The sequence below is a fragment of the Arvicanthis niloticus genome, chromosome 10 (assembly GCF_011762505.2).
Source record: "Arvicanthis niloticus isolate mArvNil1 chromosome 10, mArvNil1.pat.X, whole genome shotgun sequence".
In the NCBI taxonomy this organism is placed as follows: Eukaryota; Metazoa; Chordata; class Mammalia; order Rodentia; family Muridae; genus Arvicanthis; species Arvicanthis niloticus.
Window position 1 is genome coordinate 38321878 of NC_047667.1, and position 25894 is coordinate 38347771.

The 25894-nt window shown below is 41.9% G+C and overlaps 1 long non-coding RNA gene across 2 annotated transcripts; it reads right to left on the reverse strand.

Annotated features, from left to right (window-relative positions):
- Window positions 1-645: 645 nt before the first annotated feature.
- LOC117715939 (uncharacterized) lies at window positions 646-18865 on the reverse strand. Of its 2 annotated transcripts, XR_004607714.2 has the most exons (5): window positions 18575-18865; window positions 15623-15690; window positions 8789-8924; window positions 3212-3285; window positions 646-1348 (listed from the first exon to the last, which is right to left on the reverse strand). It is a non-coding gene; the product is annotated as an uncharacterized LOC117715939 (long non-coding RNA). The 2 variants fall into 2 exon arrangements; XR_013112860.1 differs by lacking the exon at window positions 3212-3285.
- Window positions 18866-25894: the final 7029 nt, after the last annotated feature.

The window sequence follows — 25894 nt, forward strand, 5'->3', positions numbered from 1 at the left end:
AAACATCTGTAATGGGATCTGATGCCTTCTTCTGATGTGTCTGAAGACAGCTACAGTGTACTCATATAAATAAAAATAAACATACAAACAAAGACATGGGCTAAAAACAATTGATGCAGAGTCCACCTCTCCAGTGTTTTATTATTTTGGTAGTGGTGGTGGTGCTGCTGCTAGTGTGTGTGTGTGTGTGTGTGTGTGTGTGTGTGTGTGTGTGTGTGTGTGTGTTTTGACAAGAATGTGACCCTGAGGCCCTGGCTGGCCTGGAATTCATTCTGTATGCCAGGCTGATGTTGAACTTTCATGAGTACTCAAGCTGAGTGTAGGATCATAAACATGTATTACAGTATGGGATTACTAGGATTCTGTTCTTTCTTGATCATCTTAAAACAAAATATAATCAGTTTGTTAATTATATGTGTGGATACTGCAAAAGGTGATTAGGGCAGTTGATAACCTAGATATCAGATCAGAGATTCTTCTTTCTCTCAAAGCAATAAAATGGGACTAAAACTCCTCCACAGAAACTGTGGATGACTACATTAGATCTCCGAAACAACTTCAAATGAGCAAGACTTGACTGGACACCACATGTGCTGAATGGTGCTGCATGAAAGAGCACTGCAAAGTCTTCTACTGTCCATAGATGGGGATGAGGCACTGGTGCACTGTGACCCCTGAGGAGTCAGTGTGGATTTTAGTATTAGGAGAAATCTTCTAGAAGACCACAAGAGCAAATAGATCTGCCATCAGACAGGGTTTATCTTTTTTAATTATTATTTAATTTTGTTTTTGTTTTTTTTTTTTTTACTTATTCACTTTACATCTTACTCACTGTCCCCCTGCCTGTCACCCCCTCCCACAATCCTTTTCCTTTACCCCCTCCTCTTCTTCTCTGAGCCAGTGGGGGCTCCTTTGGGTTTCCCCCCACCCTGGCACTTTAAGTCTCTGTGAGACTAGGTGCTTCCTCTCCCTCTGAGGTCAGACAAAGCAGCCCAGCTAGAAGAACATATCCCATACACAGGCAACAGCTTTTGGGACAGCCACATTCCAGTTGTTCAGGACCCACATGAAGGTCAAGCTGCACATCTTCTACATTTGAGTGGGGAGGCCTAGGTCCAGCCTTTTGTGTTCTTTGGTTAGTGGTTCAGACTCTGAGAGCCCCAAGGGTCCAGGTTAGTTGATGCTGTTGGTATTCCTGTGGAGTCCCTATTCCCATTCAGGGCCTGTAATCCTTCCTTCCATTCTTCCATAAGAGTTTCCAAGCTCCATCCACCGTTTGGCTGGGGGTATTTATATCTGTCTGGGTCAGCTGCTGGGTGGAGTCTCTCAGAAGACAGTATGCTCCTGTCTGCAAACATAACAGAGTATCATTAGTAGTGTCAGGGACTGGTGCTTGCCCATGGGATGGGTCTCAACTTGGGCTGGCTATTGGTTGGCCATTCCCTCAGTCTCTGCTCCCTCCCCTGTGCCTGCATTACTTGTAGATTTTGGGTTGAAAGTTTTGTAGGTGGATTGGTGGATCGCTCCACTGGGACTCCAGACAGGGTTTATCTTAATGCTGCTGAACTCGGGGGCTTTGAGGGGAGCATGGACTAGACAGTGAGAAGTTTTGAAGGAGCATGGTGTAAAAAAAAAAAAAAACTTAATAGTTAGTAATCCAAGGTGAAGGTAATGAATACTGATCTCTAGGTTATTTTTTATTTGTGTGTTGGACTGCCAGGGCAGCAAAGTATACTAAATATAATATTGATTTAAGATGCATTACTAGTATAAAAATGCTCTTATTTATTTGGGGGTGGTAGGTTTTTTTTTTCATTTTGGTGTTTTTAATAATGTGCAAAGAGCCCACGAACCCACCACTCAACAAGAAAACAAGGTTTCAACAATACCTTCCTCTACCACTGTCAGAGGCTATGCGTTAGTCAATGTCCCCAATTGCAACTAAATATCCACACTAATCATCTTATAAAGAGAAGAAGTTTGTTTTGGATCACTGTTTTGGTCCCTAGCTGATTGGCCCAATTCTCTTGGGCCTATGGAAAGACAGCACACTGGGGCAGGAAGCTTGCGGTTGGACAGAGATCTTCAATTCATGGCCAGCATACAGACAGGGAGAAGAAGAGGGTGGGAGTGATGTCCCACAATCCCCTTCAGGGTATGCTTTTAATAACCTAAAGTCTATCACTAGGCCCCACCTCTTAAGTAGCTACTACCACCTCTCAATGGCATGACTCTGAGCAACAAGCTTTGAAAAGGTGGGCCTTTGCTGGGGACACTTTAAACCCAAACTATAGCAAGCCACAAAACGTATCTGAGAGTGGCCACAGAGGTAGCTCCCACCACATATGCTCTTATTGTGCTGAGAAATTCACTTTCCACCTACTAAGTAGCGAGGTCTCTGTGCTCTCTGTTTGAAATGAGGAGGATCTGACCAGTGGAGCTCGGCAAAAGTGACACTGTGCAACCTTATAGAAAATACATTATCTTTTTATTTTCCTTTCTTACAATGAAGCCAGCATTCTGAGGAAGTTCATACTAGGCCACACTGTGAATCCGCCACTAGGCAGCATCAGCTCTGGACATCCTCAGACAACTCAGTCAATCCCATCCCTCAAGTCTTCCCAACTGGGATACAGACATCACAAAGCAAATACAAACTAACCTCGTGTGCCTTACCCAAATCGTTGGCCAGGGAAATCTGTAGGTATAATTAAACAGTTGGGTTCGTTTGGCACTAAATTTTTCAGGGCTTTCTATATATATATAATGAGACACCAATATATAGTCGGCACCATTCCATTCCTATGATCCAATCTAAGGGAACTGCCAGACACAGTCTGTGTTTCTCTCTTCCATTCCTCTTACATGATTTGAACATATCTCCCATGTGTCTAGATATGAAGTTTAAGGTTGTTTTTAACTTTACAAAATGATGATATCTTTATGTTTCCCTTTGAAGCTTGTTTTTTTTTTTTTACTTAATATTAGATTTATATCAACCTGTATTGTGCTGTCTAATCATTTCGACTGCTTAATGGTAGCCTGGTGAAGGAATGTAGTAGCTGTCTGCCCATGGCCCTCTGAGGGGCCACTGGGCTGTCTCCGGCTTTTGCTAACATGAACAGGGCTGCCACAGAGATTTGACAACAACAATAGTAAATCCAATGTGGTCCATATTGCTTCATCTCAAAGGATTTATCTAAGTACTGACCATTCTCTAAATACCACTTATTTTGATCAAATACTTGAGGTTGTTTCCCATATGATTATGTATGGGCGGTGCCTCTGTAAGAAAAATACACAGTTCTTTTAAAAATGAAAACTTCACCATGGAAAAAATATAGATGGCATGTTGTCTGACTGTCACATGACTAAAGATGCAGCCCAGGTACCATCTAGGGCAATATCCTCACTGAAGCTATTACTTACTTCTTAAAATTCTGGGATAGAGAAACAATATCACAAAGCTTGCAGAATTCTGTCCAATATAAGTGCCCACTGTTTTGGTTTGTAAAATAAATTCTTCCAAAGTTCGTGTCTGGTATGATTTTATTTCGTCCTCCAAATTATATATTTCAAACTTAACTCTCAAAGTCATATGGAAATAGAATTTGGAAGTGGGCGCTGTGGCCACCAATGAGGACTGGAGGCCATGAAAGTGGGTGCTCATGGTGGCGTGAGAGACTTTCTAAGCAGGAAAAGACACGCGAGCTCATCTTGCTGCCTTGACACATGATGTTCTCGGCCATGTCATGACCCAGCAGAAAGGCCTCCCTCCCCAGATGTGAAATAGATTCTGAAGCCACGCTTTTGGGTTCTCAGAACCGTGGGATTAGCATGTCTCCCTCTTTGTAAGCTGCCTGGCTTTTATGGTATTTCAATAAGAACAACAGAAACTGCACTAGGACAATGGCTTCTTGTCTCATAAAATATTAAACATATTTTAAAAATCTAGTCCAGCATTCTTATCCTAGCAGTCATTCATTAAATTTCTTAAAAATACCTAAGCCTTCAAATACTTTTAAGAACAATTTTAGCACTGACTGATTTCTTCAAGTCTTATAAATGAGTTGAATCAATCCTTGACATGTGTTCATTTTATATTTGCATGCAAGTCATGGTTTTAATTTTCTGAAAATTATGTGAGAAAACTTGGTAGGAAAATAATTACCACAGCCAATCTCTTACAAATGGCAATGCGATTTAGCAATGTGGCCTGGTCCTTTCTGGTTCATCTGTGACATCCGTCTTTTGCTGTGGGTTCTCGCCCACCCTGGCATGCTTGTGTGCAGACCTCAGCTCGGGCAGGTGTGGCAGCAGAGGGTGAGCTGGCAGAAGTGCTGAAGCCTCTCCCACGGCTGGATTAGCAGTGAGTTGAAGATCGCCACAATAATTGATATCGGCTTCTCCGTCTCTGCCTATTCCAAATCATTACTCATGGTAGAAAGATAAAGTTCCTGTTGCCACATGCACAGACTATCTGGCTAGCTTCAGGCACAGAAGTTGCGCTCTCCCTGTGGGCTCTCTGCCAACAAGAGAGAATAAACAGCAAAGCTGGACTGGGAAGAAGAGGCCTTGCCAGTGTGAGCTTTTTCACGCCTTGTTAATGCAATGCTCATCAATACAAAGACCATTTGCCACTATTTTCAGTTAATTCATGACTACTGGGAGCCTCCTGAGCAGCCTAAACTCACAGACCCAAGATGTAAAAGAAATAAAAATTCGGGTAATTCTGACTTGTCCTTAAATCTTATCAATATTTTGATAAGCCAAAAAAAAAAAAGATGAATGTGATAAGTTCAGCTAATTTCAAATTAAAAGAAAAATGAGGAAAATTTTAAAGGGTAAAATTATTCTCTTTGCAGAATTTCTACTGTACAATTTTTTAGAAACCAAAACTTTTTTTTTGCTTTCCTTTTTCTTCTTCTCAATACAAATGTGGCAGAAGAGGAAGCCATAGACACAAGTAGAGTTTGATTTTAGAAAAACCTCATCTTCCTTGGGAAGGAGTTCCTTAGCCAGGGCCTGGACGCTTACCCAAAGCTTGCCTAATATGCACAGATCTATGTTCAATCCCTGGCACTGTGACCTGGGGAGTGTGCTCATCCACGGTATACATTCCACCTAAGGAGCGACATTAGATTTCATCCTGTGACCTCCAGACAACTCTCAAAGTAATATATTCTTGGAGGCTGGAGAGATGGCTCAGTGCTTAAAAGCACTGACTGTTCTTCCAGACGTTCTGAATTCAATTCCCAGCAACCACATGGTGATTCAAAGCCATCTGTAATGGGAGCTGATGCCTTCTTCTAGTGTCTGAAGACAGTGACAGTGTACTCATATACATAAAATAAATAAATCAATTTATTTTTTTTAAAAAGTAGTATATTCCTAAAGTACTATGAAGAGCCCTGGCAGGAACATGCACACAGACTCAGACCATCTGACTTAAGGACAAAGGGCATGTCTTTCTGTATCTCATCCATGCTGGATTGTTACAGGTTAATTTAATTAGATGCACCAGAATATAGAATCTGATCATTCCCATCATCCCACAACAATGCCTCAGTCTTAAAAACCAGTTTAGGCATTTTACATGCCAAGTTCTCGGAACTACCAACATTTGTGGTTGATATAACCACACCTCAGAGAGTAAAAAACCATCACTGTTTTGTTTGCTGGTTTCAAAGGATTGAACCCAGGGCCTTCATGTTAAGCACATAATCTAGCACTGAGCCACACTGCCCGTCCAGTCTTCGTGGTTTTTATAAGCCTCATTTGTCTTTCTTGTATATAAAAATCTTCCTTTAGCAGGATGCCAAGGAAGCCAGTAAGGGGAGGAATGGAAGGTTGAGAAAGAGAGTAGGTACACAGTTGGGCACTGTTTTAGATTTGGATAGGGAGACGATATTAAAGGCTTTAGAATGAGACAAAACTGACCTGACCTTGTGATTAACTGTGGCGGTGAGACATCAGATGGGGAGTCATTTATCCCGTGACAAATGTAGACAGTCATAACATTTTAGATTTGAGTGGCTGTAAGTCTTTATTTGGGGCAAGTGGTGCTTCTGCATTGTCAATTGAGACTGGGCTGGAGGAAAGGGAGAATGCTCATATCTGATATGAAGGGAAATGCAAATTAAAACCACTTCATGATCAGTAGCTACCATCAGACAGAGATGACAGAGAACCAAAGTTGGCAAGAGTGTGAAGAATAAGAAGCCCACATTCACTGTGGATGCAAACGTAGATTGGTGGTCACTACGGAAAGTGATGTGGATAGGAAATGTTTTTAACAGCATGGAGACTCCTCTAAAAATTAAAGATTAAACTATCATATGATTCAGTAATTCTCCTTCTGGATGTATGCTCAACAAATGTAAATTCTCATCCTATGAAGATTAAACTCAACTCGATTGTCAGTTGCAGTTATATCAAATAGCCAAGACAAGAAAACTGTGTCTGTTTGTGGGAAAGTGGTTAAAGGAAATATGGATGATAAATACCATGGAATATTATTTAACCTTTAAGAAGAAAATTCAACCTTATAAAGAAGACCCTGGACCTGGAACTAGAGGACATTACACTAAATAAAAGAAGCTAGTAAGAACAACATTGTTTCACTCCACTCTAACATCTATGGTTTCTTTAAATATCAAATATTAGGAGTTGATACTAAAACTTTGGCTTCAGAAGGGTAGGAAGGTAGAAAGAGCACCGAGGAGGTTTAGGTCAAGAGACATGTATGTAGAGCAATGGTTCTCAGCCTTCCTAATGCTGTGACCCTGTAATACAGTACTTCATGTTGTGGTGATTCCCAACCATAAATTATTTTGTTACTACTTCATAACTGTAAGTTTGCCACTGTTATGAATCATAATATAAATATCTGATATGCAAGATATCTGATATGCAACTCCCAAAGGGGTCATGACCCCACAGGTTGGGAACCTCTGATGTAGACTAAAGATACCTAAGAAGCAATGTAATATGAAGACTATATTCACTAAAATTGCATGACATTTTAGATTTTTAAGGTTTTAGCTGCTTTTTGCAGCAAAAACAGATTGGCTGTGTGAGATTATCCTCTGTTTTACTATAATCACAATTTATTGCCTGTCTATGCTATGGACAGATCCTATACTGTAATGGTTTAAATCTGAAATATATAGAAATAAAAGTTTTTATACAAGTCTAAATGCATTCCATTTTTAGATCACTAGATCGTCACCAGGATAAGAGTTCTCGGGTGAAGTTTAATGAGGACATTTTCAAATGCACAGCTTTGAACATCCAAACAGTATTGTCCAATAGTTAACTCAACAAGGACAATATGAAATGTAACCAAGACGCTTTTAATGAGAGTTCAGTAGAACAGACTTAAAATCCAATGAGAAAGAGTCCAGTCGCCCTGTGTTTACATGCTCAGTAACTTGCTTAAGTCTTCATATACCAAACATCTATTAAAAACAACTGCCAGGCATTGTGTTCCATCCTAGGAACACAAGCAAACAAGATACAGCCCCAAGGGATTTAAAGAAACAATGTGAGAGACAATCAATGCTGCAATAATATTTATTGCTATCACCTTGAGCCAGGCACTGGCATTAAAATGCAAGACAGAAAAAAAAAAAAAAAAAAGATGACAACAACAACAGCAGCAAAACAAGAATGTAAAAAAGAATAATAACTAATTAATTAATTATTTTTAAAAAGCAAGATTTGTTCGTGGAGCTCACATCCTAAGGAGAAGGTGGATAAAATGTGTGAGATAAATAAACTCAGTGTATGGGACATAGCAATGAACTAGGAAGAGAGAAGATGGAAAAGAAGCATGATGGAGACGTATTGTTTTACGTGGATCACCAGGAAAGGAACATGGATCTTTAGAGAGAGTTCAGCGTGCGGGTATTAGGCAGAGGAGAGGCTAAGCCCACTGAGAGACCAGTCAAGACTTTTCTGTACCAAGTTCAGAAAGGAGGCCTGTGGCTACACAGATGCATAAATGACAAAAGAAATGACCTTGGAGAGGTCACACTGGCCAGGTGGAGCAGGTCCTGGTGGCTCTCTTAAGGATTTGTGTTTTCCTTCTGAATGAAAAGGGAGTCCATAGTGCGCTATTTTTAAGCGGAGGATTGGCAGCGTGTGTGATTTATGTCCTGATAGGATCAGCCTGGTCGCTGTAAATGATGGAAATGACAAGAAATTGTCAGATTCCGGATAAAGAGAGTGAGCCTGCTATAAGACAGTCTTCTTTAAAAAGAATCTATAATCCAGAATCCTCAAAGCTCCTAGAATCTACATTTTAAACACCTACCCACAAGGTAGACGGCTGAAGTCAAGATGAGAGGCCACAACTGAGCTCAGGTTAAAATCCAGGACTCCTGCTTGTCTCAGAACCTGCCCCAACTGATAGAATAGTTTAAGCTCTAAGAAGACGATGCTGAAACATCAGTGTACTTCTAGGAGAAAACACACATGGCACACGGGCATTTAAAGGAAACCCTAGCAAGTGCAATGTCAGATGGAAAACTGGAGACATTGGTCATACCAGAAATCATGAGGTCGGAAGTGTGTAACAATAAACACTACTGTTGTATGAGTCAATGTGAGCCCATCAACAAACACTAGCATGACGACTTGACTTCAGACGTTTCATGGTTGGTGTTGACAAACTGAATCCTTTTAACCTGATAGCACTGGCAGAGTAGTGGTTTTAGACATTCAAGCATAGGCATGATGGGACTGTCAGTTTCACTTTGCTTGGATGTGGCAATGGGTAACTTACCACAGAAGTTCCAGTAAGAGCTGAAAACTTGCTACCTTTTCAGATGAGTAGGCTTCCTCAGTTTCCCCAGTTACTCGCCAAACCCTCGGGTCTAATTCACAAATTCAGAAGCTTCGTTGTTTTCAAAGATTTCTCCCTATGGAAACAAGTAAGAAAAGGGAAGAGCTAACTTGAAACATAAAATCTAGGAAACATAGGGCTGGAGAGATGGCTCGCCATTAAAAGCCAGGCTCACAACCAAAAATCTAGGAAATACAGCATAGAATGCTGTGTCTGTTCTAACTCTGTGCGCTTTCCCTTGGTTTAGATGCCATGGAACCGGCGGGGGTGGTCACTTAGTCTCAGCTTCTGGTAAAATGCTTGAAAGAATTCCTAAAAGATCTTTTGGGGGGAGGGTATTGATGTTGCTTTGTTTGTGTTTGCTGCACTTGGGAGAACTCTTGAGTGAAAAGAGTTGTCTCCAGGTCCACTCCAGTTTCTAAGCCCTCGGTCTTCGAGTTACTAAAGGTTTTGATTACCTATGTCATAAGAGAGAGAGAGAGAGAGAGAGAGAGAGAGAGAGAGAGAGAGAGAGAGAGAGAGAGAGAGAGAGAGAGAGAGAGAGAGAGAGAGAGCAACCACAGACTGGAATATCACTGCTTTGAGCCGCTGCGTGGGAGCGTGTCCTCATTCCTCAGTGCTGACTTTCTCCTTATCTCAGAGGCACCTGCCCGCTAGAACCCGCTGAGGAGAGTTGAAAGTGGTTTGCTTAGATAAGCATCAAAGTTTGGGATGCCGACCTGTACCTAGGAGACCTTTGATCCTGTGCACACTGGTTAAGAAATCAACCTGGAATGTTATCTAACAAGAAGGATTTGTCTCTTCCGCCATTCTCTGGTCTCAGTGAGCCCGGAAATACCAAGAGCAGGCAGGCTCTGTGGTGCTTCAGAACTTCCACTTCCTGTTATGGAGGAAAGTCGAAGCGGAGAGACACAAAACTGTCAACCGGAGAGCACAATGCCACTCCGCAATCCACCACAACAGCCCAGTTAAATTTAGTTCAAATGTTGTCTGTTTACTTAAGCAGCCTGTGTACCCTGTTGTAAACTAAAACGAACCGGGCAGGAAACTTTCAGATTGCTAAACACATGCGAGCTCTCTGGGGAGGCAGAGACATCGCCTCCAGGAGCGATCTCTGGGCTGTCATCGGGTGCCAAGTAATCGGTCACTAACCTGACACTGTGGCTGCCAGGTTATCAGCTCTAGATAGTGGGTCTCAAAGAATGTATTAGAATCTTAGAATTGTAGGGAGATGTGGACAAGGGGGAAACGCTAGCCCCATCCCATCCCTCTCCATCCCAATGCCCCATCAAGTCCAGCACTGAGTCAAGTATAAATACTGTAATATACTGAGTTGTTGGCCAGGGTGCTCTCAGAAGCTTCCCAAGTAAAGCAAGCTCTTGTCCTTGCTCTTCTTGCCTGAGAAACTAGTTGGTAAGAGCTTTTCATAAGAACACTACACACTTTGGACACAGGACACAGAGAAGTCAGACTGGAACCAATCTGGAAACTTCCTCTCTGTTAGCTAGTATTCATGGTACCCAAGGGTTCTATACAGTCTGCTATAGAAAATTCATCTATGGCCTTTCCCAGCTGTGAACCCTGAAGACTACAATACCCACCTGCCAGATGAGATCTGACCGCTGGTGCAATAGTGACATGGCTTTGAGGGGTATGAATGACAAGACACTTTCTGACTGACTCTGAAGCTCTGGGTTCTGAACACAAGTGCTTCCTGGAGCAGTGAGCCTGTGACTGCATCTGAAGAGGAAGCCATGACAAACTTTATGGTAAATTTTACCCTCTCAGTATCAGAAGTGTTTTACACATGTATCCACCACCAAATTGAGAGAGAGAGAGAGAGAGAGAGAGAGAGAGAGAGAGAGAGAGAGAGAGAGAGAGAGAAGAGAGAAGGGGGTGGGGATAGAACTAGGAAAACAATCAGCACCATCTCCTGTTTCATAATCTTTCACCATTCCCTGCATTCGGTGCTACCTCATCCCTAATATTTATTTACCTTCTCTTGTTCCCTTTTCTTCGTGTTCTACTGTATGTATGTTCTACATGTATGCATGTATGCCCAGGTTCTAACCATACGTTGCTCAAGTTGTAAAGACTTTAGGTCTGGTTGATTTTGATGTCTCACTTTTTTTTTTTAAACTTAATTTTAAGGTCTTTTTTTAAATAATAAAGTCTATTTTATTAAAAAAAGTTAATATTTTTTTGGAAACTAGAAACTGTAAAATATTAGAATTTTTAACACGCATACATGTGTGCATGCATGCACACAGATCCGCATACCAACATCTATAAGTCTGGTTTGTGCATAGCAGGGTCTTAATGTTTATTTACTGAACATATTAAGGCAGTTTTTTATTTATAAATGTTGAATCACAATGTGTGCATAAGTTGCTTTTTGATTGAAACATTTATCATTCAAAAAATTTATATTATATATATATGACTACAAAAATTATATATATATATACATATACGTATACGTATACGTATACGTATACGTATATGTATATGACTGCAAAGATCATACTCTGGGCCAGAGATGGTGGGAGAGCACTGTTGCTACTGATGTTTTGGTGAATGGACCTGTAGCCAAACTGCCTCCTAAATATGCAGTGTTTGGACCCATAGATTAATACTGTTCTCAGCCTTGATTAAAGATGATTCTTTTTACAAAAGGTGACAGGTAATGCAGAAACCTGTAGTTGGTCAAAGTGCTAAAATCAGTGACTATGAGTTCTCAGTCCTAAATAGGATAGTTATAACACACCTTCAAACCCAAGATAACTCAGTGGAAGAAGAAGCAGAGGTATCGTAAGAACCAGAGGAGGGGGAGGGGGCTATGAAACATGGTATTCTGGGAATGGCACCTCTAAGACAACCATGAACACACTGCAACAGTGGTTATCTGCACAAGACTTATACCAAAAAAGACATGAAGGAGGAGGGGAACTAGTTGGGAGGAAGATGGGAGTGGGTGGGTGCTGTGGGAAATATTAAAAAGAACACAAGTTCCCGTGCTAAGCCCAGCTACACTGCCCAAGGTCCCGCCACCTCTAGGCTAGCCTCTGTGCGGCAGTCTTCCCAGCTCCAGTTCCACCACCTCAGAGTCTCCAGTACCTTCTTAGCCATCCACCTCCTGGGGTCACAAATACCCTTAACCCAGTAAATCAAAACTCTAGAAACTTACAATTAATTAGTCTGATTTATATATCAATAAATTCTCAATTCACAAGATGCCCACACAATAATTTCAAAGCCAATAGATAATGATATAAATTGTCTATCTAGATAAGACAAATTGTCCTGTAATTATCCATCCCTTATACAATAATTATAACTACCCGTGGCTATTGAAAGCCAGGCAGAATCTAGATTGTCCTGTTCCTCCTCCATCTTGGTTCCTTCTCCCATCTCTCTCCTTCTCTGAAACTCTTTACTTTGCCTCCCTTTTCCCTGTCTAATCACAGGCTTCTTGTTGTGTTAATATTTAAAGTGATTATACAGAGAAAATTCTGCTACACGTGGGAATTGGAAGACGAGAGAGTGAAGTGGGCTTGAGTGTGACTATTTGTCAGGAGCTGGAAGGCACTTTGGACCTCGCCCTAAGATGGCGCTGGTAGCTTGCTTGCTGAGGACAAACAAGTCCTTATTTGGCTATGAGGATAATGCACAAAATGGCCCCAGTTTACGTGGACATATGGAGAGATGCCACGTGGCCAGATTGCATTGGTCCACTTGAAAGTATTTTAGCTAAGCATGGGAAGGGCTCGGGGTCACTTGGAAGAAGCTGTACCAGCATCCTGATTAAACCACCTTGAGAAGGACTCAGTTGTCCATGTCTTATTTCCAGCTGGTCTGGGATAGCGCAACACAAGGAGCCATGTGGGAAAGACTACAGAAAGCAATGAGTTCTTCTGGAGACAGCCTGTGACGGACCTCTGTGGCAAGGTCCCAGGATTGCTTCTTCTTATTGTTATGTCTTTCCTGTTGTTATTATTACATAGTCTAATGATTCCTGGGCATTAGCCAACCTATTGGACCAATATTCTGCAGATCAGTGAAGACATAGCCTCTTGTAGTAATGCTATGTAGACAAATTGATGATTTCCTAATTCCTAATCATGATTTCATAGAATTCCTTGACTTATACAAGTAATTTTGAGCCCTTCATAGTATGAAAGCTTCAATTAGAGATCTGTAAACGTTCAGATGTCATGGGATAATTGCACTATGATAAGAAAATAGGCTTGAAACAAACTTGTTATCAAGAAAAAACATTCATTCTAGGGCAGATCCAAGGATGAAGCCACAGATGGTCACTATGATAAAGCAAGGCCATGTGACACCTTTATTTTGAACTTATAATGAACTTATAGAATGAAACACTGCTTTGAACTTAATATCAACATTCTTCTGTATCTCCCCTTGTATGTAATGTTTTATCTATGAGGTAATTTTCTAAAGAACTTTTGTCTAAGATGATGTAAAAAAGCCAGAAAAATAAGGTGGTAGCTTGGGAGGCTCTGCCCCATCCATCCAAATACATATATGTATATGTTTGTTCGTCATGTATGTACATATAGGTACATGTATATGTATGTGGGTATATATGTGTGTGTGTGTAAGTATGCATGAACACTTGTAGAGCTGATGAGACAGGTGGTCGGGCCTGACCAGTGTGTGTGTGTGTGTGTGTGTGTGTGTGTGTGTGTGTGAATATATGCATATCTGTGCCTGTTGCCTGCATAAAAGATTTTCTTTCTGCATGCATGACTTTCTTTTCCTCTTTCTCTGGCTCATTAACAGTTAATAAAACTCTTGCTGATCAGGGAGGGGATCCTGAGTGAAAGAACAAAGAGTCAGAATAAGCTAACTTCTTTACTTAATATCTGCCCCCCACCCCCCACCACCACTGCTAAACAGCAGGTGTTAATCCCCAGAAGCCAGTGGTTTCTGGCCACAGAATATCAAGAGTTAAGAAAAGCAAATATTACAAAAAGTGAACAAATTTTTACCTCACAAAACTAAGTTTTGCCCCCAAAAACTGCCAATGCTACACCCCACTACTGCCTTCCAAAGAGAACTTGTGCCAGGCAGGCTCCTGGCAACCATTACACACATAAATGAAACTGACAAAATATTTAAAGAAAATGGGAAAACATGGTAAGCCTCAATGGATACTGGGGTCTCGTTCTAAAGAGGGCGCTATCATCATGAAGAGCATAGAGCAGTGTGAGCCACATGGAGGTGTGGAGATCTGTGTGGATCACTTCACCTCCCTTTTAATCTGTTCATGGGTGAGGACATTATTGTTCTGTGTTCTATGGTGGCTCTCTCCTAAACTGGATATGTCAAACCCATGGCTCTTGACCACTCCCGAAGAATTGGGTTGTTGCTGGTTTACTTCTCTGTACAAAAACCACTGTCAAAAACCTTATGTCTGGGATAAAACTACTGCTTCTCTCTCCTTACTACTTCCCCCCACTTATTCTAAGGACCTTCCCCACTCCTTGCTGTTGTTAAATGGAATTTTATTGTCTGTGGGTCCACAAGTTTTCTTGGACTTAAAATTTTTTCTATAGTATATAAAGCAAAAAGTTAATAATAGCTGGCTATTTAAAAATGATTTTTCTGAATTGTCTCATAAAACAAGGGTTCTACTTGGACCAGGCAGCATACACTGGCTGGTCCAATGTCTCCAGACACATATACAGCAGAAGACAGCCTGGTTTGGCCTCAGTGAGAGAAGCCACACCTAGCCCTTGAGAGACTTGGGACCCTAGGGAGTGGGGAAGCCTGGAGGGGTGTGGGGGGTGTGGGATGTGAGGATATCCTCTTGGAGACTGGGGGTGGGGAGAAATGGGATGGGGAACTGTTGGAGGGCAGAACAGGAGGGGGATATCGACTGGACTGTGAGGAAAGATTAAAGATAAAAATAAATTAGAAAAAAAACCAAAGGTTTTAGCTTTAACGCAAACCTACTAAATTAAAATCTGCATTGGAATAGAGAGCAGTTCATGTTCCACTACAATTTAAGACCCACCACGTCACAACCCTACATGGACACACTGCTGTGCACAGTTGTGAGACAGAAGGGCACAGACTGAGTATAACCCTCAGCCCGCTACACTCATGCAATGACCTCAAGGGGTCCATTCATTTACTCACTTGTGAATTGCTTAGGACTTTTGAAATCATTTCTAAAGTGCCCTTTAAAGTAAAATTTGAAAAGTGAGACTGGTTACTGTATAGTCTACATGAACTAAATATAGATGATGGTATTTGAAATGGTGCTGGAGACTGTTGGATGATATGAATCCTTGCTGGTCAGGGGAATGAGTGCTAGACTTCCCATTAATGCTCAACATCCAGGTGTAAGCAAAGCTTATGTTAACTGGTAAACCCGTGGTCTGATGCCCCAGTCATGAAGCTAGACGTTCACTGTTTGATATTGATACGGACTCCTTCTCTGTCCTAGACACTGAACTAGTAGACGTGTTTCTACTGACGAGAGTGTACAGGAAGTTCACATCAAGGTGATTTGGGGTTTGTCTTGCTTTTGTTTGCTTGCTTGTTTTGTCCCAGGTGGCTTTGGAAGTTTTAGATACTAGCTGATCAATAGAAGTAAGTGGTGGAAAATTAGAATATAAAATTATACTTTTGTATGACTTAGTCAGATACAAAGCAGAGGGTCTTAGTCAGGGTTTCTACTTCTGCACAAAACATGACCAAAAAGCAAGTTGGGAGTTGGGAGGGAGAATTTATTCAGCTTACACTTCCACGTTGCTCTTCATCACTGAAGGACGTCAGGACAGGAACTCAAGCAGGTCAGGAAGCAGGAGCTGATGTAGAGACCATGGAGGGATGTTACTTACTGTCTTGCTTCCCCTGTCTTGCTCAGCTTGGGTTCTTATAGAACCCAAGACTACCAGCCCAGGGATGGCACCACCCACAATGGGCCCTCCCCACTTGATCACTAATGGAGAAAATGCCTTACAGCTGGATCTCATGGACGCATTTCCTCAAGGGAGGCTACTTTCTCTGTGATAACTCCAGCTTGTATCAAGTTGACACACAAAACCAGCCAGTACACAGAGTAAAAGAAAATTAGATTGTATCAAAAATGGGCTGATACAGCCTGTTGTTGATTCACAAAGTCAGTGTGAAACCTCTTGGGTATCTCAAAAACATAGCATCTGTTGGGCCAGAGCTTCCCATTGTCTTTTCACAATGATCAGTAGCAATATTAAACAGAAGAGAGAGAGGGGGCAGGAAGGAGGGAGGCAAGAAGGGGTGAGACAGGAGAATGTAGAGGAGAAGAGAAGAGAGCAAAGAGGGACAGTAGGAAGGGAAGAGGAGGAAGGGAAGGAAATTGTAGGAAGTTATTGGTATGTTTATCTATTGTGGTGATCATTTCAAATATATACAAATATCAAGACATCACACCACACACCTTAAATAAATGTATTTTTGTCAGTTATACCTCAATAGATCTAAGGGAAGCATTATGCAATGCATTATACAAAATTTTACTGAAAGCTAGAGCAATAGAGTACACGCCATCAAACCCTGCATTAACATTTGGCCTTCGCTTAAATGGTTGTTAGTGGTAGTTTCTAAGATAAATTGAGCTTTCTATAAAAATAAACTCAGTGTTAAGAGATGTAATTTGTACCAGACACGGGAGGGGTTGGGGGAGGATTCCTTTTCCAAGAACGCAGCTGAAATGCTATTCTTGCCAGAAGCTATATACTGTTCTGCAGTTTATTTCCTTTGTAATAGAAGAAAGAACTTCAAAGCCACAAGTATAGACACATGCTCTGAGAATGTCTAAATTCCAAACTAACTTCCACATCATATCATTGGCAAACCTATAATGTATATTACTAATGTAAAAAACGAGGATGGATAGAGATGGAGAGATGATAGTAACCACAGGATCGAAGAACAGGAGTTGTAAAAAAAAAAATAAGCTTTTTGGTATGCTAGAGTGACTGGAAACTCCCTGACACTTTAGCACAGACTCCAAGCTCCTTGACATGTCCTGTAAGTCAGTTCACATTCCGACACTTGAAAACTAACAAATCTATATAATTTTTTACATTTGTTTTTAACATGTATTTAATGTGCCCAAATGCACATGTGTGCGTGCATATGTATGCACATGCATACTCGTGCATGCCATAGCACACATGTGGAGATCAGAGGACAACTTGCAGGAACCAGTTCTCTCCTTCCACCATGTGGGCCTCAGGAATAGAAACCAGGTCATTATGTTTGGAAGGAAGCAATCTCATCATTCTGAATCAACATATATTTTAAAAGCACAGGGGATCCTGTGAACTGGGGAGAAGGGTGGGTGGGAAGGGCTGTGCTCAGAGAGACAAACATGAAGTTCCAGGGTCTATTTTGCCATCTGGGAATTTCTGAGAGGAACTAAGGGAAGCCGAATCAGTAGTGATGATCCTGATGTATTAGTGCCTGCGTGTTACTACTTCATAGACAGAATTGCTGCACTTGTTACAAGGCTGAGGATTGCTCTGTTTTACAAGTTCTTTATAGATTGACATGGGCTAGCTGAATTTACAGAATAGCCATTCATACTTCGAGCACTGATACATTTTCAAGTAGAAAAAAAAAAAAAAAAAAGAATTTCTGCCCATGGAAAGTAAACAGCGAAACTCATGCTTTTCCTTTATCTAAACAGAAGGGATTTTTTACAAACTGGATGGTTAGTATTTTCCTTATCTGTTTCTTCAATCGTTGATTTGAAGGAAATCATTTTCCATTTCAACAGAGCTGCGGAAAGTTCAGCTTCATATCACACAGAAGTCCTTAAGTTTTAACTTAATCTAAAGGTAAGGACTCTGCCCCCTTGTAGCTGTTTATCAGAGGCCTATCTTCTGTGCCTTCAGGATGTGATTTAAACAACTGATTCAATTCCCATACACCAGTGGATGGCCCCACCCCCATGTGTGTAGAAGCAGCACTAACTGCACTTACTGACATAAAAAAATAATGAAAGACATGAAATTGGGAAGCAAATGTATTGAGATGGATATGACAGAGTTGAAAGAACAGGAGTGTGATCAGTCTCACTGTGTACATGCGTACATTTCTCAAAAGTAGTGAAAAATGTTAATATGTTAATACAAGTTTGCCTAAAAGTTTCCTCAGAGAAGTGTGATTCTAAATTGACTTTTAAGAGAAACAAAAACCAACCAACCAAACAAACAAAAAAAAACCCAAAAAACAGCAGTCCAGCAGCAGGTGTTTAGTGGGGAAAAAAAAAAAGAAAAAGAAAACATCAGGATTGGTCTATAAAAACTTCTTTTAGAAAAGCCATGCTGCTTACTTAAAATTCTAGTATAAGAATCAAGATTTCAAAGCCACCACACAAATTAGCAGACTATAAAATACACAAATACATGGTCATTATATCGCCAACAGCTAACTTAAATTTCATCTGGAGAAATCCAACCCCCAGAAATGAAGTTTAATCCTAAAGGTGGGTCTTTAAGCTCTGAATCAACAAAATCAGCTTCCTGGAGTCCTCCCTGACTTGCCCAAAGTCCTCTCTGACTTTTCTGGAATCCTCCCTGATTTTCATCCCTACGCCTCCGTATCTTGTCTCCCTTCTTGCCTACCTAAAAGCTTCCTTTGATTTAAAAAAAAAAAAAAAAAAAAAACCTTCGTTTTTAAAAAGTAACGGGGTGGAGCACTCACTGCAGGAGGAATACTCCGAAGAATTCTCAAACTGGAACGGGGACAGCGCAGGAAACCATATGCATTGTCCAGGTGCAGCGTGGCAGAGCCATGTTCAGATAGAAAATAACTAGATTACAGTGTGACCCTCAAGACAGGCATGATTTTGGAGAAAGCAGAGCCTCTCCATCACCCAGACAGATGCTACAGAGCCGTGAGAGTCTGAGTCAGATAAGAGGGACAGACACAAGAGGCAAAGTGTAACTGCCTCCTCTGCTCTAGTCCAGCTGAGCCTGCCAGCTGGCCGGATGGTCTGAAAGGAAAGTGGAGCAGACTGAGGTTTCTCTGGATTTATATAAGAGGACACTCGGCTGGAGGCAGCAAACAGAATAGATGAGCAGAGGGTAAAAGGGGTAAGGTTCAAGAAAGCCGAGTGGATGAAGGGCGAGAGCGGGGCTGGCGAGTAAAGAGGTTCACCCGGAAGTTTTCTTGGGACACCACAATAAACATTTGAGTTCCCTTGAATTTGTTCTCATTGTTGGTGTGTGTGTGTGTGTGTGTGTGTGTGTGAGAGAGAGAGAGAGAGAGAGAGAGAGAGAGAGAGAGAGACAGAGACACAGAGACAGAGACAGAGAGACACAGAGAGAGAGACAGAGAGAGACTTTATTATGACTGGTGACCTAGTTTACTTCTCTTTGCTCTGATAAACACTGACCAAAAGCAACCTAGAGGATTAAAGGATTTATTTGGTTTACAAGTTACAGTCCATCATGGGGGAAGGGTGCTGGGAGCCAAGTCAGAAACTGAAGCAGAGATGAGAGAAGAAGACTGTTTACTGGCTAGCTTCCTCTGGCTTGCTCAGCTACCTTTCTCATGCAGTCTGGGAATCACCTACCAAGGAAAGGCAATGCCCATAGTAGGTTGGGCCCTCCTACGTCAACTAGGAATTTACAAATGCTCCCATAGTGTGTCTACAGGCCAATCAAGAGGAGGCGATTCTTCAATTGATGGTCCCTCTTCCCAGGTGTGTCAAGTTGGCAACTGAAGCTAACTATGACAACTAGATATATTAAAATATTAAGAATTTATTGTGATTTTTGTGAAATGATAATATTGAAATTATGGACTCTTTTTTAAAACTGAAACTGAGGGTATCTGCTAGAGACACTGCTAAACCATTACCAGTACAATACTACAAAGTCTGGTATTGGATTCAAAATACCATATTGAAGGTTCAGAGGGGTGAAGAGAGTTTGGATGGAGTAAGACTGGCAATGGATAGGTACTGGCTAAGTGTTTTCTCTACCTTTGTACATGCTGGAAAGACAAATAACACCAAGCTTTAAATGCTAAAAGCTTACACTACAGAAGAACATATTCTTATAATTTTAGTATCTGAACCTAAGAATATACGAAAGCAATTATATATATATATATCTTGATTAGATAGATAGCTATAGCTACATAGATATAGATATAGATATAGATATAGATATAGATATAGATATAGATATAGATATAGATATAGATTGATTAAAGATTTTAGAAAAACTAACCACCTGAAAGTGAAAAGCTTCTATAAGGCAAAGGATACCATCAATAGGACAAAACAGCAGCCTACAGAATAGAAAAGATTTTCACCAACTCTACATCTGACAGGGGACTGATATCCAAAATATAAAGAGTTCAAGAGATTAAACATCAACAAACCAAATAACCCAATTTTTAAAATCTGGGATCCAGAGTTAGACAATTCCCAACAGAGGAATCTCTAATGTCTGAGAAGCACTTAAAGAAGCTTTCAGTATCCTTAGTCATCAGGGAAATGCAAATCAAATGACTATGAAATTCCATCTTACACCAATCAGAATGGCTAAGATCAAAAACTCGAGCGACAGCACACGCTGGTGAGGATGTGGAGCAAAGGGAACACTCCTCCATTGCTGGTGGGAGTGCAAATTTGTACAACCACTTTGGAAATCAATTTGGTGTTTTCTCAGCTATACCTTTCCTGGGCATATACCCAAAAGATGTCACACTATACCACAGGGACCCTTGCTCAACTGTGTTCATAACAGCTTTATTTGTAATATTCAAAAACTGGAAACAACCTAGATATCCCTCAACTGAGGAATGAACAAAGAAAATGTGGTAAAAATCTACACAAGGAAATACTCTTCAGCTAATTAAAAGAAGGACATTATGAAATATGCAAGCAAACGGATGGAACTTGAGAATATCATCCTGAGTGAGGTAATGCAGACCCAGAAAGACACATATGGTATGTACTCACTTATAAGTGGTACATTAGCCACAAAGTGCAAGACAATCCTGCAACAATCCACAGACCCGAAGAAAGAAGCTAAGTAATAAGGAGGGCCTAAGGGAGGATGCATGAATCTCACTCAGAAGGGGAAACAAAATAATCATCTGAGTTGGATGGAGAGAGGGAACTGGATGGGAGAGAGGTGGGGAGGTGAACAGGAATGGAAATCAGGTATGGGGGGAGAGAGAGGGCTGGGAGTGAGAATGGGAATGGTTGGGGGGCATATTTGTGACTAGCTGGAGGCCTGGGATGGGGAGCTCCAGGGAGTCTATGGGGGTGACTCTAGCTGAGATCCCTACGAGTGGGAGCATAAGGAGACTGAAGTGGGCACCTCCTATAGCCAGGACAGACTTCCAGTGGAGGGAGGGGGCATCAAAGCACCCACAAAACCTGCCCTGCCTACAAGAGATGCAGAAATAAAGATGGAATAGAAACAGCCAACCAATGACTGCCCCCAACTTGAGACCCATCACATGTGAGAAAGGCAGCCCCTGATGTGGCACTATTAATGAGACTTGGCTATGCTTGCAGACAGGAACCTAGTGTAACTGTCTCCTGAGAGGCTTCATCCAGTAGCTTATGAAAACAGAGGCAGAGACCCACAGCCAAACATCAGGTAAACAGGCAAAGCTCAGGGAGTCTTGTGGAAGAGTCAGGGATAGACTTGAGCAAGCAAGAAGGGTCAAGGACACCACAAGAAGACCTACAGAGTTAACTGACCTGAGCCCATAGGGGCTCACAGAGACTGAACCACCGATCAAAGAGCATGCAGGGGCTGGACATAGGCCCCCTACACATTGGTGGAAGACTTGCAGCTTGGTCTTCATGTGGGTTCCCTAGCAGTTGGAGTAGAGGCTATCTCTGATTCTGTTGCCTGCCATTGGATCCCCTCCCCTACCTGGACTGCCTGGTTGGGTCTCAGTGGAAGAGGATGTGTCCTCTCCCTGCTAGGACTAGATGTCCCAGGGCGGCATGGTGTCTAGAAGGGGAGACCTACCCCTTCTCTAAGGAGAAGGAAAGAGGATAGTGAAGGGAGGGACTTGTAAAAGTGGGACTTGGAAGAGAGACAAAGGAGTTGAAATTGAGATAAAAAAAAGAAAGAAAGAAAGAAAGAAAGAAAGGAGGGAGGGAGGGAGGGAGGGAGGGAGGGAGGGAGAGAGAGAGAGAGAGAGAGAGAGAGAGAGAGAGAGAGAGAGAGAGAGAGAGAGAGAGAGAGAGAGAGAAAGAGAGAAAGAGAGAGAGAGAGAGAGAAATGAGGCGGGATTCACATAGACTGGGCAAACTCAAGCCAACATCCACAAGAGGGCGCCAAAAATCAGCAATCAGAGACCAGAAACAAACCAGGTTCAAAGGATTAAATTAGAAGGGTACCTGGAAAGTCAAACTGAAATTAAGAACTGAGGGGATGGGGACCAGAAATGGGGGCAGGTTAGCTAAAGGAAGACAATCCAGAATAAATGTCAAAGGCACTGCTGTCGTAGAGTCGACTTTCCTAAGGGAGTTCTGGTGTAAGGAAATATTAGCCTGTTTAACAGAATCCAGGATAACGGGATACACTGTTCACTGTCCAGCGATGGCCATCTAGTTGGGAGGTAGAGGTGTGAATTCCTCTGTTGGATGAAGGGAATCAGGGCCTGGCTTTGGTTAGAATTCCAGAATCAACAATACATAGGAAGGAAATCTGTGGAGCAAGCTGGATGCTGGGGTGAGAGCAGAAAGCAGGTGATACCCATGGCTCAGACAGAGTGAGAAGAGCCAAGGTAGCTCAGTCAGTCACTCATTAGACTGTTCTGTGTGACAAGCCCTGTGCCGTGGGCTCGCTGTGAAGAAAAGCCTCTCTGATTCCACGTGGGCGAGTGTTAAGGGGGAAAGAGCAGTTTTGAAGTGAATATATGGCAGAGGTTTCCAACTCAGCCACCAAGCTTAAGGAAATAAAGAGGTTAAAGTTGGCGTATAAACTGCAGTCAGGAGCAAAGAGCCAGTGAACTGAATGTCAATTGGGGTTCAGGAGGGCAGAGAGCACAGCATACAGGGAAGGGTTTCCGTTTGATGGCTAAGCCCAGGGGCGGGACAGGAGAGGCATGTGAACCCAGTCAAAAAGGAAGATGAAGTCTTGGCCATCCTAAGCAGCATTCAATGTAACAATGTAGCCTTAGGAGAGAAACTGAATTTGACAGCTTGGCTTCTAACATTGATTTCATTATTCTGATCCACAAAAGAGCATTTTTAAAGTAACAAGTCCTATAGACTCCTGTCTTGCTGGCAGTTATGTGTCATCTAGCACTTTGTCTTTTTTCCAATACCCTAACCCTTCCCCCGTTTCTTGACCAGTGTGAACCAGAGAAAGGAAAAGGCAAGAAGAGGGATACTTAAGCTGAGTGAAGACTTTTGAGCAAGTCACAGCAAAAGATTTGATGTGGGAATGGTTGAGGGCCTTAGGTTGTCAGTGGACTGCCCCAAAGGCCTGGCAAAAATGGAGTAGCCATCATTTCACTTTGCCAGAAGCAATGGGATGGATGGTATCCTAAGTGGTGAACACTTGGCAGGTAAATGAAGAGCTATTCAAGGCCTCATTGAAGCCTTGTTCAGAGGTTATGTAATAAAGGAAGACTCTTTGGGGATGGCAAGGCCACTGGGTGCCTCTCAGCACGTATGATAGCCCCACAGCGTGGGTGTGCACACCTGCTCTTTCCACTAAGTGCTGGGGGCCGCCTGCTCATGACCTTCCTACAGAGAAGTTGCCAGTTGACTTCCCTCCCCATGGGGCAAATTGCGTGAGGAAGTTCAGTTGGGGTCAAAGAGGCTTGTTTTCCTCTTCCAGGGCTTTATTCTACAAACCGAGTTGTTCTGCCAAAAGGCAGGAAATGCTGATTGTCTTTCCGCACTTCTGTTTCCCTAACGCAAGCACTATCTTAGGGCCTGTGCAGAAGAAGGCACACTCAAACTTCACGTAGGTATTTGTTTTTTCCTGGAACGGTGGCCGGATCAAGGCTTAAATCTACGAAACCATTTGTGAGAATTTCTAGAAGCTGAAGGTGGTTGTCAGGTGGAGGGGGCTGAGCTAAGTTGAAGTCAGCCAGCCCCTTTCAGACTGGCTGTTCTCTAAGCACAGTAACTATGTTGCCAAAATTTTATTACCGGAAAAAAAAAATGGTTCAAAGTTGAAATTCTCTGATGATGAACTGAAGAACAAGAATCCTGTTAGTGAGCTTGGATCATGGTCTGGCCTGGGACTTAACAGTATCTCAAATAGAGCTTTAGGGCTTGGGGAGTTGGCTCATCATTTAAGAGCATTTGCTTCTCTTTCAGAGGACTCCAGATCAGTTTCCAGCATCCTAGTTGGGTGGCTCACAATTGTCCATAACTCCAGATTCAGGGCAGTCAACTTCCTCTAGAGGCTCCAGCCTCTACACATGCAGTATTCATGCACACACACACACACACACAAACATACACACACACAGAGAGAGAGAGAGAGAGAGAGAGAGAGAGAGAGAGGGAGAGGGAGAGGGAGAGGGAGAGGGAGAGGGAGAGGGAGAGGGAGAGGGAGAGGGAGAGAGAGAGAGAGAGAGAGAGAGAGAGAGAGAGAGAGACTCTATTTAAAATTATTTTTTTAATAGAGTTCCTAAAGTATTGATAAACTTCTAGTTGTTTCTTTGGGCATTTAAAACTATAACACACTGTTTAAATGCAAAAAAATTAGATGTCAAGGGAGTCATAATGAGAAAAATGGTACCTAGACAGAAAGCCAAATAAAAATCATGGAGTTATAAATCAATACCGTCCTCTTGTTTTCCAAAGGAGGACAATATACAGTGACAAAACTTGTCCTGCATCCAGCCAAAAATCATAAGTCCTCTGTTCTCTACAGCTCAGTGTTGAATGTGTTGTGGACGATTTGAGACCATTGTGCCTTCTCCTTGCTATCTGCACATTTGTTACTTCATAGTTATCAAGATTCCCAGTTAGACTCCACTGAAGTTATTACTTAACTATCATCATCATCATCATCATCATCATCATCTTAGTTGACCTCTATGGTCAACTTGAGCATAACAGTAAGGGTTTCAGAATCCTCTGAGTGATTTTCTTCACACCCATCACCTCTTCCTTGGACATTATTTCTGCTCAGTTACCATGGGTTTCATCTTTTAAACTCTTACTTTCACTTAAGTATGGCATCGTGCTCGGCCCTTGCCTTTTTGCCCTTTGAAATCTTCATCTTCTCAGCCAGTGTTTAATAGAAGATGTCTAGTTGGGTTAACTGTGAGGACTGACTGCTAAAAAAAAAAACGAGCAGTGCTTCTGAGAAAAGCACTCGAAACCAGCTCTCTCCAAATGTGAGCTATGCATTCGATAGCCAGAAGGACAACTACCTTCTCTAAATTCTGCCATCCAGGTATTCAATCCTAATGTCTTTTTATCAAGAGAATGAATGGTCGTTCCAATGGGTTAGGGATGGTTGTATTTTCTCTTCTGTTATTAGCATACGTGAGTGATATGAAGAGACTTAATGGTATTTTACATATGCACTTAATATACTTTAATCGTAGGCACCTTTTAGTTCCTCACACCCTTATCTCCCTTTTCTTTCCCTTCCCACATCCCAACAGTTCCTCCCTCCTTTTACTTTCATATTTTATTCTTATCCGATATTTCACACAGGAGATAAAGCACATGATATTTATTTTTATAGGAATGACTTATTTCATTTACCATGATCTTCCCCGGTTCCACCTATTTTTCTGCAAATGGCACCACTTCAATCTTCCTCATGTTTGAGTGCATCTGTTACATACGGATATCACGGTTTCTTCATTCGTCTGTTTGATGGACACCTAGGTGGATCCTGTACCTCAGCCTTTGTGAACAGCGTTCCTGTAAACATGCTGACTCTGGGGCGCATACCCAGAACTGGTCAATCCGAGTCATGTGGACCCATGCATATTTGAAGACAGTAAATACATACTAATTTATGTCTAGATGAAGACCATGAAAGCAGAAGGAAGTCAGAA